At 40.8% G+C, this 12185-nt stretch overlaps 1 protein-coding gene across 1 annotated transcript in view; it reads left to right on the forward strand.

Moving 5' to 3' along the window:
* The window catches only part of LOC126456582 (neuroligin-2-like), a 281322-nt gene that overhangs the window by 196732 nt on the left and 72405 nt on the right, over window positions 1-12185 (forward strand). The gene's annotated exons all lie outside the window — the stretch shown is intronic.

Consider the following 12185-nt stretch of genomic DNA (forward strand, 5'->3'; position numbering starts at 1 on the left):
TGAAAGGACATAAGACTAATAAAAGACCTGTATTAGACAGAAAGCGGTACTAAGTATTGCCGAAGAGGAAACTGTTGAAACTAGCATTGGAATTGTTTTAGAAAAGGGTGGTGCTTGTTACCAACGCTTTTCATTACATATGCTGAGAAACTATCAAACAAATAATAAGAAATAGCAAGGGGGCATGACAGGACGACAAAGGATAAAGAAAGTTAAGTACGCAGCTGATCAGACGGTGTTGGGTGATTCAGAGGAGTGAAAATCATTTAAGATGGATAATGGCAAAAGTGTGTGGTTTGAGGATAAACGTAGAAAAGACGAGAGTAATGAGAATCAGCAAATAAGAAACATTCTATGGCAACCAGCGTTCTCAGACGATAAGTTATGTAATTCTTGCATAATTAACTAACTGAATCAATTTTGACTGTTTACTCTGTGGAGTAAGAATTTTCTATTAATGCTTATGACCTTTGGGGAACAGTATTAATTTTGTATGCTTTAATCTGACTGCAAAAGTTGTTGAAAGAATCTTCAGTTTGCGATAAGTATTTCTGAGCAATGAATCCCATTGACATTGTGCTAAAGTGTGTCTGGATCCGTCTTCTACACTTCAAGGGGTAGTGCCTGGGGCCAGTAACGAGTTCAGTTTACCTGCATCATGACTTCAAATCGTGGTTGGGTGCGCCGCTTCTTTCATGATGACGTGACTATAAATTTTCGTTGCTGTATTTTTTTATGCAAAGATTATTAAATTAAAGAAGAGATCCACAGTTAGTCGTTTCCTTGGGTTTAAATTATTATTGCTCACTTCTTCTCTCCAACAACTATTAACGCAGAAAAACTAGTACCGAACGCAGATCCTTGACCAATCATGTTAGACAATTTGTCGAATATTTAAAGAACAGCTGCATTTGTTTCATTAATTTTGCTCTGGTCTTCCTTGAACCGTTGACATCTTATTGCAAATGTTAAATTTATCAATTCTTCACTGGCACTCTCACGACATTCCTGTTACTGCTACCGTCTGACTCACACTTCCGTGGCAACTCGTCGGCCAGGTGCACCCACCTGCGTTCCACGCTGTGGTCGCATGAGCAGTACCCAAGTGCTCACATTGACAAATTATGCGCGTTTTACGTCAGTGTCAGATGAGCTGAATACTCCTCTCAACAATTCCTATTATTTATGGTACTTTTACATTTAAACAGCTACATCAGAAGAGCACTGAGTTCGGGAGCCAATTCAAATACTCATTTACCTATAAATAATTTTAATCATCTGAAGACTAATTAAAAGGAGTGGTGACATCTGAGGTGTTTAAGGATATGGTTATCGTAAAAAATGTCAAAACATCATTGGAAGGAAAGACATTGAAACAAGCTAAATCTTGTAGGAATTTAGAGAGCCTGGTGACAGAAAGTGGAAGCTGTGTGATGGAAGGTAGAAGTTGAATATCTGTGAATGAAAGAGCTTTTGGAAAAATGATTGACTCGCAGCAAAAGTAAGTTCGGTAAAATTAAGAAAGGAATTCGATAGTTGTTTAGCCTCGTGTGTTACGTGACATGGCGACGAATCGTGGGCATTTAGAAAGAAAAAGGAAAACCGTTTGGGCGGTTTTGAAATGCAGTTGTCGAGAAAACGATGAAAATGGAATTAACTGACATAGGACGAATGAAGTCGTATTTCTAAGAAAGCAAGCAGTCAAATAATTAGTAAAAATGATAAAAATGATGAACAAAGGTTTACTGGAACACATTCTGCGATGAAATGACCTGCAACGGAGATCCTTCGAAGGAAAGATTGCTAGGAAGAATGTAAGTGTTGATGAAGATATGGAATACTTCATGGTGAAAAGAATTGGCGAAATTACAGGATCTTACGGAAGAAGCTCAAGGCTGAGGACAGATGAGAGCGTCAAGGTGAAAGCTGTCGTAAAGGCTTCCACATACAAGAGAAAAGATAAGCTTCGGTGCGTGCCTAGCCTCTCTTATTTTTTCTTATTACGCCAAAGCGACATATGAAACGAAGATAGAAGAGTTACTCGAACATCCCCCTCAAATACCTATTCTTAAATCTTACGAAACAGGCTTTCTCGAGAACAACGTCGTCTCTCTTCACCAGGGTTTCTGTAAGGCTTCCACATAGGCTACACCAAACTGCTACTATCCTACGTGAAGGTCTCGTATGTTTTTTATGACTACGTAAGAACACCATACTCGGAAGTACATGCACACCACCCTCTCTCAGAACCCCCAGGAAATACCTATATCCCATTCGACTCACTACTACTGATTCCGCTTTTTTACTTCATTCGATTTCCTGTCATTTCTTAATATTTAACATAAAAATACCACCGTGGTGACGGACTCCAGATGTTTTCCAGTAATATGGTAGTCTGATAATACTGGGTTGATGTTCCTTTCTCAATCATATACTTCCCCACATTAACAGAGAACGACCATTAAGTGCACCAGCTGGAAATATGTCGTTCTGCGTTCCCGTACATTCATCCCGCTGCAGTACTTCCCTACGGACAACAGCTCATCACCAAATAATCCGAATGTGATGATGACTGCCCTTTTCAATCTATCCCAGGCATGTTCGATAAGGTTCATGTCTGGAGAACATGCTGGTCACTCTAGTCGAGCGATGTCGTTATCCTGAAGGAAGTAATTCACAAGATGTACACGATGGGGGCACGAATTGTCGTCCATGAAGACGAATGCCTCGCCAATATGCTGCCGATATGGTTCCACTATCGGTTGGAGGATGGCATTCACGTATCGTACAGCCGTTTTGGCGCCTTCCATGACCACCAGCGGCGTACGTCGGACCCACAAAATCTACCCCAAAACAGCAGGGAAACTCCACCTTGCTGCACTCGCTGGCCAGTGTGTCGAAGGCGTTCAGCCTTACCGAGTTGCCTCCAAACACGTCTCCGACGATTGTCTGGTTGAACGCATATGCGACACTCATCTGCGAAGAGAACGTGTTGCCAGTCCCGAGCGGTCCTTTCGGCATGTTGTTGGGCCCATGTGTACCGCGCTCCCTGGTGTGTTGGTTGCAAAGATGGACCTCGCCGTGGCCGTCGGGAGCGAAGTTGCGCATCTTGCAGTATATTGCGCACAGTTTGAGTCGTAACACTACGTCCTGTAGCTGCACGAAAAGCATTATTCAACATGGTGGCGTTGCTGTCAGGATTCCTCTGAGCCATCCACTGCATCCCTTGGGCGGCCTGAGCGAGGTATGTTATCGACAGTTCCTGTCTCTCTGTATCTCCTCCATGTCCGAACAATATCGCTATGGTTCACACCGAGACGCCTGGACGCTTCCCTTGTTGAGGGCCATTCCTGGCAGAAAGTAACAATGTGGACGCGATCGAACCGCGGTATTGACCGTCTAGGGAAGGTTGATCTACAGACAACATGAGCCGTGTACCTTCTTCCTGGTGGGATGACTGGAAGTGATCGGCTGTCGGACCTCATCCGTCTACTAGACGTTGCTCATGCATTGTTGTTTACATCTTTGGGCGGGTTTAGTGACATCTCTGAATAACCAAATCGACTGTGTCTGTGAGACAGTATCCACAGTCAAAGTCTATCTTCAGAGTTCTGGGAACCAGGGTGATGCAAAACTTTTTGTGGTGTGTGTGTAATAACATTAAATTGGGATCAAAGTATTTCCTTCTCTTATATCCATTCGGACTTCGAGGAACTTCGTGACAGCATACATGTATTAATTCTGTTTCAGAAAACTGCAGTCAGTTCGTGTATTATTTTATGATCTGTTCGCTCAACCAGTTTATTGTTCATTAACACTTACGACTGAATGCTTTTCAACTTAAATCGTTGGTAGTATTTAAAGAGGGACATAGAATGTTGTTATTATTAACATATCATATTACTCCATCTCTATTAAAGTGAAAGGACTGTACGGCAATTAGTATCACTATTCAGTTATCCCCCAGGAAGGACCGTGAACATATAATGGATGTGGGTGAACAAAAAACAGTCAGATATACATTGCATTGTTCAGATATACACTGCATTGTTCACCCATAGCAGTTACCCCGAGTAAAGATAAGTAAATGTTAAGTGTGTGGAATGTGGAGCCGTCTTCAGAGTGTATAATGTACCTTTAGCAGTAGAGGGAACGATCATCGCAATTTTTAAATGAATTATCTGGTAGCTCCGTAAAATGTCTGATAACTTTCGACAACACACAAAGGGCGACCAATAATGCATTACATGGTCATACAACTGTGAAGTCTGTTGGCGATTGGCGAAATTTATTTTCGGTTGTTAGTGATAGTACGATGAAGTGGTTTGTTCTAGGACCACAGCAACCAGCAGTATAATAGTTTTGGTTTTAATCGCTGCCATGAAGTGTTGAAAATTTTACTGACCATTAGAGTATTCCACCCCCAAGTATGAAACTCTGCGTGCGCATATTTAAACCGATGAAGATGTATAAAAACCCACCATGAAAATATCCCTTAAAGATGTTTCGTAATCATTTTGCAGCACTGACTGAGGTCGAAAAACATCACCAACAAAAATTTTTCGTCACACATGAGTAAAAAAAAAATGTGCTATCTCACATATACAAAATGCAGTATCCTTTCAGTTCCGCAGTGAGGAAGCTTATGGAATGGTAACGAGATATATATGTTCATTATTGTAAGGTAAATTATATCCAATGAAAATTTTATGGAAGCCTGAAAGGACATATCATCTCATTACGGTCAAAATATTAGTGTAGTTAGGAAGACTACAAATTACCCAGTTAGTACGATACGCAACATCAGTAACCACATCCCCGGACTGAGAGAGAAAGTCAGAACGAGGAAATATCCACATCTGGTGTGTCACTTGTCATCCTATATTTCCCTCTGGCCTACATTTAACGGTACCACGAAATTCTATGACTTTGACCATGAATATTCATGGGAGACTTCTCGTTTCTTTATGACAATACAGTCGACTTCGAGCCATGTGACAAAAGGAAACGGTTTAGAAAATTATTTAGTAACCCGTTCCGGAATGATCCACGGCAAACGGAACACAAAGCTAATTAAAACTTGCATACCCCAAGATGAAATCACGTTTGTGGAGTCTCAGCATGAATGAAAGACCTTCTGAAACAAAACAATTAACAGAAGCGAAGTTTACTATCTACGGGAGTTTCTCAGCCAATTAACTGAAAAGTTGCAGGAAGTATTAAAAATAACTCATTACTCGAATACATTATGTGCTTTAGATTCACACGTATCACTATAAATAAAGACGAAAGCATCAGTACAGGTCCAGAAATACCGATTTCATTACAAAAAAATGAGAAACCGGTATATTTTGTATTTTAATAATAATAATGCATGTATCAGAGTGAGACGATATTCCTCGCATTTCGATCCGTTTTTGTGGAATTACTTGCTGAGCACACGGCGTTAATGCGACTGGAAACGTCAAGAAACTGCTGATTTATTTTTCGGACGTCGTCTTGTGATATGTGCTTTATAAGATTCGTTTGAATGAGTTTGAGTTTGTAACATCTAAACATTGTAGAAATATAGATAATTTTATTATACTTACGTATAGAAATCGTGTTTCAATTTCTGTTGAGAAATCAATTACAAAATCATTTATGGTGTGTTCGTAACCGTACATACCTTCACTACAAACAGCATTGGAAGTACGTGACACCGAAAGGCTATCAATGGCCTTGAAGCTGCGTAACTGGCAGTAATTCTAGTTTTGAACAAGGACATTCTAAATATCATTCTGACAGGTTATTTGTAAATCTAATCGGTTACAGAGGGAGATACGTATCTCTTTTTAAATTATTTAACTATGCTGAAGGAAATACTGCAGTCAGCAATTCTCTAGCCAAAAAAGAATAAAATAATATTTAATTATTTCGTTTTCCAGTCCTAAAAGGATCTTTTAATTATTTTATATGAAAATTTGCTGTGTTGCTTCAGGAAATACTATTTTATACACACAAAATAAATCTGTTGGCCTAATTTCTGTGATATGTGAAGTATTTGTTTCCGAGGACGTAGATTAAATCGGATTTAGTGATATGAATGCATATGTTCTGCGTGAGACCCGCAGTTAGTTTTTGTTGATTTAATTAGTTATTGTTAACATAAAGACGCTACGAACTAGCTAAACTGTCGCGTATGGGGGACTCAGAACTCTACGCCTTCATGAAATCTCTTGTAAGCCGTAATATTGTAACGACAAAAATACGATCAAGTTCAAATCTGAAAACAAGATCATCATTTAAGTACAACACTTAGAACCGAAAGCACGTTTATTATTGACACCAAACTACAACCACAACTTAGCTGACCTATTGTACGGAAAGTGTAGCTATGTATAGAAATTACAAATATTCCAGGATGCTGGAAATTGATAATATATCAAATATTCCAGAATATACAAACATAATTAAGGCGACATATTCATGAACACTCAAGAAATGGTAAATACTGAATAACAAATAATTTCTAGCGGTCGGTTTCGTAATAAGAACTCGCAGCACGCCAAACAACGATGCCAGCGCTTGCGTCATTGCACCCTGTCCTGGTAAAATAGCGACCCGCTGTTCCAGGAATTCTCTTTGGAGTCGACTACAGCACCCTGGGTCTAGATCTTGTCAGAGGTTCTCTGTATGCCACCGGTGGCGGATCCTCGCGCTCTGCTCGTGTTATTACATACTCTTCACTACGACGGGCATCGAAGGTAGCTCTTCCCGTCGTAGCTTCGAGGTTGTCGAGTAGGTCTTCAGTTTCCTTGAAACTCCCATCGTCAATCTACACCGCTGAACTTTAGTAGGGCTTCATACGGAGATCATGGACGGCGTTTCCGCGTTTTCGTCTTCCTGGTGACGGGTCATTGTTCTCGACTTAATATGTGACGACTGACAAGCGACGACGGATACGATACGGCCCAGTGTAGGACTTCAGTAACATTTCCGATAGTCCCACTTTCCGCACAGGCGTAAAAATCCAAACCAAGTCCCCAGGACTGTATCCCACTGGTCAGTGCTTGGTAGTGTAGTGCTCTCCGATCTTCTCCTGAACGTCCAGGGTCCTTACGCGAGCCAGTTGTCGTTCTACTTCGATCCTGGTAATGAGTTGTTTGACGTAGTTATCCTGAGTATCGTCGGGTTGAAACAGGATCAACGTATTCATTGTCGTTTTGACCTAGCGACTGTGAGAATGTATGAGAATGTCACAATGCGCTATATTGTATCCCAGTCTCTCTGATTGGCATGAACGTACATCGAGAGCATGTCTGTCAGCGTCTCATTAATTTGTTCTGAGAGGCCATTCTTCTGTCGATGGCAGGCACTTGTCATCCTGTGGATGATGTCGCAACGCGAAATTAGGGATTCCTCCGACACTAGTCTCGACTGGAAAGACTTCTCCACGATCAGTGATTGTTATCATTTACTAATGTGATAAATAAATGAAAACCCTTTTTTCCAATTATTAGTGGGCGTAGCACATGCGACAGAGTTACCAGTGCTAATACAAATTGTAGCTGCTGTTAGGCAGTCTGCTTATCGCCAATACATATACTGCACCCAGCCAGTTGCAGCACCTGACTGTTTAAGATCTTTGAAAGTGAGACTAATTCTTATGTGTTCATACGTGGCTAATGATATAGGGTGACAGTTATTGAACTATAAGAGAAAAACGTAAATCAGCTGCAAACTACGGCGTGCGCACAGTTTTTTCAACATGTAAACGTCACTACAGATACTCTGATTTAGGTTATGACATGTTCGATATGCCTGTATGCCTGCTATCATTGGCGATGACGTGGAGCAGACGAATAGCGAAATTCAGCATGACCCGCTGAAGTATTGGAACATCCATGCTGTCGATGACCTCCCGAATGTCTGTTTTCAGCTCAGTAATGGTTTTGGGATTATTGCTGTACACCTTGTCTTTAATATAGCCCTACAAAAAGTAGTCGAATTTGTTCAGATCCGGAAAATATAGCGGCCAATCGAGGCCCATGCCAGTGGCCTCTGGGTATCCCAGAGCCCGAATGCGGTTCTCAAAGAGCTCCTCCAGGACGTCAAACTCTCCTGCTTCGATGGGGTCGAGCTCCGTCTTGCATGAACCACTACTCATCTAAATTAGGGTCACTTTGGGGATGAAATCATCTTCCAAAATCTTCACCGTGCCATCAAGGAATATCGCACCGATTATTCAGTGACTGGATATTGCACACCACACAGTCATCCGTTGAGGGTAAAGAGACTTCCCGATCGTGAAATTCGGATTCTCAGCCCCTAAATGTGCCAATTTTGCTTATTGACGATCCTATCCAATTGAAAGTGGGCCTTGTCGCTAAGCCAAACTATGCATGCGCATACTAATTCCCACCGTGTCCCGCTGCCAACCGTCCAGTTTGAACGTCCTAACGCAAACGTTCAGTAGTGACGACGACTCCACTACATATTTTTCAATAATTGTCGCTCTGTAGATACGAGGGTCTTCCAGAAAGTTAAAAAAAAAGTTTTAACTGAATAAAAAAGGAAAGAAAACACAAAATTTAATTTACAAAATTACAACGCCTTACTTTTTTTTCATGGTAGTCGCCATAGCTGTCAATGCATTATTTTTACTATGGGAAATTTTTCAATTCTCATGTTGTACTCCTGTACCGCCAAATATTTGAGCCATAGTATCATTAGCTTGACGTCTTCATCGTTTGCGAACTGTTTTCCACCCAAGAGTTCCTTTAGTTTCGATAATAAGTGCAAGTCACTTGGTACCAAGTCGGGGCTGTAAGGAGGATGTTCAAAAACACCCCAATTAAGACGTTGAAGTACCGTCTAGTTCCGTAGGAGCAAATCGAGGGGGAAATCTCCAATTTAATTTTATCCATATTTTGCAGCTTAAAACGTGACTGTATTCAAAACATTGGAGATATGAATTAAACAACGCCTTCAGTCACAACTTTTTCGTGTTTTATTAACTACACGATGCATTTAGGACCCTTTGGGTCCATCGTCAGGTGTACTTAGTTTTAATACGTTTTATTTCTTCTCCTGAATGAGGTGAAATGCATATTGCTGTCACGAAAAGGTTTAATGTTAGGTTATTAATTTCGTAAGTCGAACATGGAAAATATGTGCAGAATAGTGGAAAATGAACAATGTAAAATTACCACATAATCTCCAAGGTCATAGACTGTGTCAGTCATGAAATTACAGTAGAAAAGTAATAACAGATAACATAAAAGCCATAAGTTTATGTGAACACAATCAACAATGTAACACAGGAATCAACTTAATGTTTTAAGGAATTCCTCGGCAGAATAGAAGGAATCACCCACGAGGAAACTCTTCAGTTTAGAGATGAAAACGCGTGGATTACATTTATCTTTATAAGATTCCAACTCCAATCGATTGGTATTATTCACCAATCATATTGAGTGCATGGACGTCCTCGTAACCTGCTGTATTTGATGTGTGACACACTACGAAACGAGCACTCTAAAGTCTTGCGACTGACTGCAGAATGATTCCAATCTCACCAACGCACATTTCGCATAAGGGCCGCGAGGGTAAGACAGAAAAGACGGGTAGTACGTCGTTCTTTCTCCCCCCAATCCTATTGCTAGTGGAACAGGAAAGGGAATAACTAGTAGTGGTATACGGTTCCCTCGCCACGCAGCATCATATGACAGCTTGCGGAGTATGTATGTAGATGTAAATGTAGACATGGTTGTATTCCAGAACTTAGGTGTCATAACTGAAGGTGACGTGCTGATCACGTGACCAACTTACAAGCAAAATATGGTCTACTGTTTGGACTATCATTACGTTCTTTATAAATTATTCATATACATTCTGTAAGTGTATAAATGTGACATACGGTATTATTTATAATCCGAGCAACTCATTCATTACGTAATGACGGCTTTCTTTAAGTCTATGTTCAGTAGCCCTAATGTTTGAGCCTGATGCTGCCACGGAAAAAAAGGCTGTGAAAAAATTTAATCTGTAATACTTTTGTTGATTACCCTAGACGGCCTGTGCATGTCGGGAAGGGTAGATTTAATGTTGCCTCCATGATTTTCGGGTGCGCCTAATGACGTTATAGCCCCGAAATTCGTTATTTTACTTATGAAATGAGTACAATAATTCCATGTTTGTTATTCCAGAGTATAAGTGACCGCAGCGTTGTTTCTTCCTCCCTACATCCGTGAATACTTGCTTACATTGTTTTCGAACTTTTGTAAGGTATTAAAATGCACCACTTCTCACCTGGTATGTGTCCGCAGCCTTTACGTGTGATCATTTCCTCTCCTAATTCGCCTTCCTATGGCTGTACTTTTTTTAATCGTTTCGTCGATCTAATTCGTTATCTACTTTCGCATGTAGTTCAGGATTCAGAAGGCATCCGCCTGTCATCATTCAGGTTTACATTTTGTTATATAGTTTCTGGATATCGGGTTTCACGAGGTTCTCTCATCATCCAGCCACGTTACAAAAGAAAAGTCCGGTTGTTCCACAAGTAACGAGCACCGAAATGTAACATTATGCGTGCTACTTCGAGCATGTTACAAACTTAATTTCCAGCATCTTCTACCAATCATTTTTGGACGAGATAGACCTTTCGCGTTTACTGTGTGCTGGTTGGAGAAGCTAATATATTAGATGTCGTAACCTTACACATCGAGTTCCATCGCGTTGTAGTTTCTATAAAGCCTTGATGCTGCTACTGCCAAAATATACACATAATAGCAAGTGGCGCAACCACGTCTTTCAGGGTCAAACCTTCAATCATGTTTTGTGTCCGACTACAGAAGGGTGTTGCGACTTCTGAATTAGTCGCCACTAATAGGTAATTTCGATATAAGCCTTTAATGGCTATTATACGAGGCCTGTTCAGAAAGTAAGCTCCGATTGATTGCCAAATTGAAACCACAGTGAACATCAGATATGTTTTACTTGTAACAATTAGCTACACCTTTCAGCTACTTCTCTACGTAGTCGCCGTTCTGACTTAGACTTTTGTCATAGCGTTGTACCAACTTTTCAATAGCCTCATCATAGAAGGCAGCCGCCAGTGCTCTCCGCCAATTCTCCACGCTGGCCTACACCTCGTTGTCTGTGTCAAAATGTTGTCTTCAAAGACAGCGGTTCATGTGACCAGAGATGAAACTCAGGGGGAGACAATTACGGACTGTATTGTGGGTAATCTAACATTTCCATTTGAAAACGATGCAGGAGCATCTTCATTGCCCCTGCAGAATGCGGCTGAGAATTGTCGTGAAGACGAAATAGCACGACAGTTATGTAATGTTAGCTGCATAGCTTCAGGCGAAATTTCTCACCAGGCCCTCGTACTTGGCGGCAGACACTATTTTCTAGACATCTTTACGCACTCACTGCGAGCTCAGAAATGAGAAGAGCGACGTGATGCTAACTGGGGTTATACTAGAGACACTACCCAACACATCTGTACAAAGCTTTATCGGATTTTCATAGTCGTTTCCATTTCGCGACCGATCGGAGCTTACTTTCTGAACGCCCCTCGTATCATTTTAACTAGGTCCTCAATTGAGGGAAATAAATGTTTCCCTACTAATATATGGAGTTTTTGTATAATACTTGTGTCACTGTGGTAGCCATTCCCTCCTGTTTTATAGGCACATAATTAAAAATTTAGGCTGGTGTCCCAGCAGACATTTCAGATGCTTAACGTAGATGCGTAACATAGATTTCCAACAAGAGACCATATACAATACACCTGACAGTCACTTTATGTAGTGGAGTATTTCTGTGTGGTAGTACCACCTGCCTTCAACAAATGTTCCAGTAAATGAATACATCTGCCAGTTCTCCTTTTTTTTTAGTAGAGTATTGGTATGTAGTACTACCTCCAGCGACTCTTATCATTAAGGCAGAACAAGTGTGGTGCTACGTATAGGAGTATGTGTTATACTCGAAAGGAACGAATGCTAATTCAGTAATATCCATATTTTTGACCTATTGTGGAGAAAAATATCCTGGATTGAGAAAAAATCGTGGTTACTGTAGCTTTCCTAATAGGGCTCTTACTTACAATACCCGTGTCGTCTACACATAGCTGTTGCAGTCAATCCATTAAATTACACATTTTTTACCTCCGTCTGTTCCACTTCGTAGCGAGA

The sequence above is a fragment of the Schistocerca serialis genome, chromosome 2, assembly GCF_023864345.2.
Source record: "Schistocerca serialis cubense isolate TAMUIC-IGC-003099 chromosome 2, iqSchSeri2.2, whole genome shotgun sequence".
Classification (NCBI taxonomy): Eukaryota; Metazoa; Arthropoda; class Insecta; order Orthoptera; family Acrididae; genus Schistocerca; species Schistocerca serialis.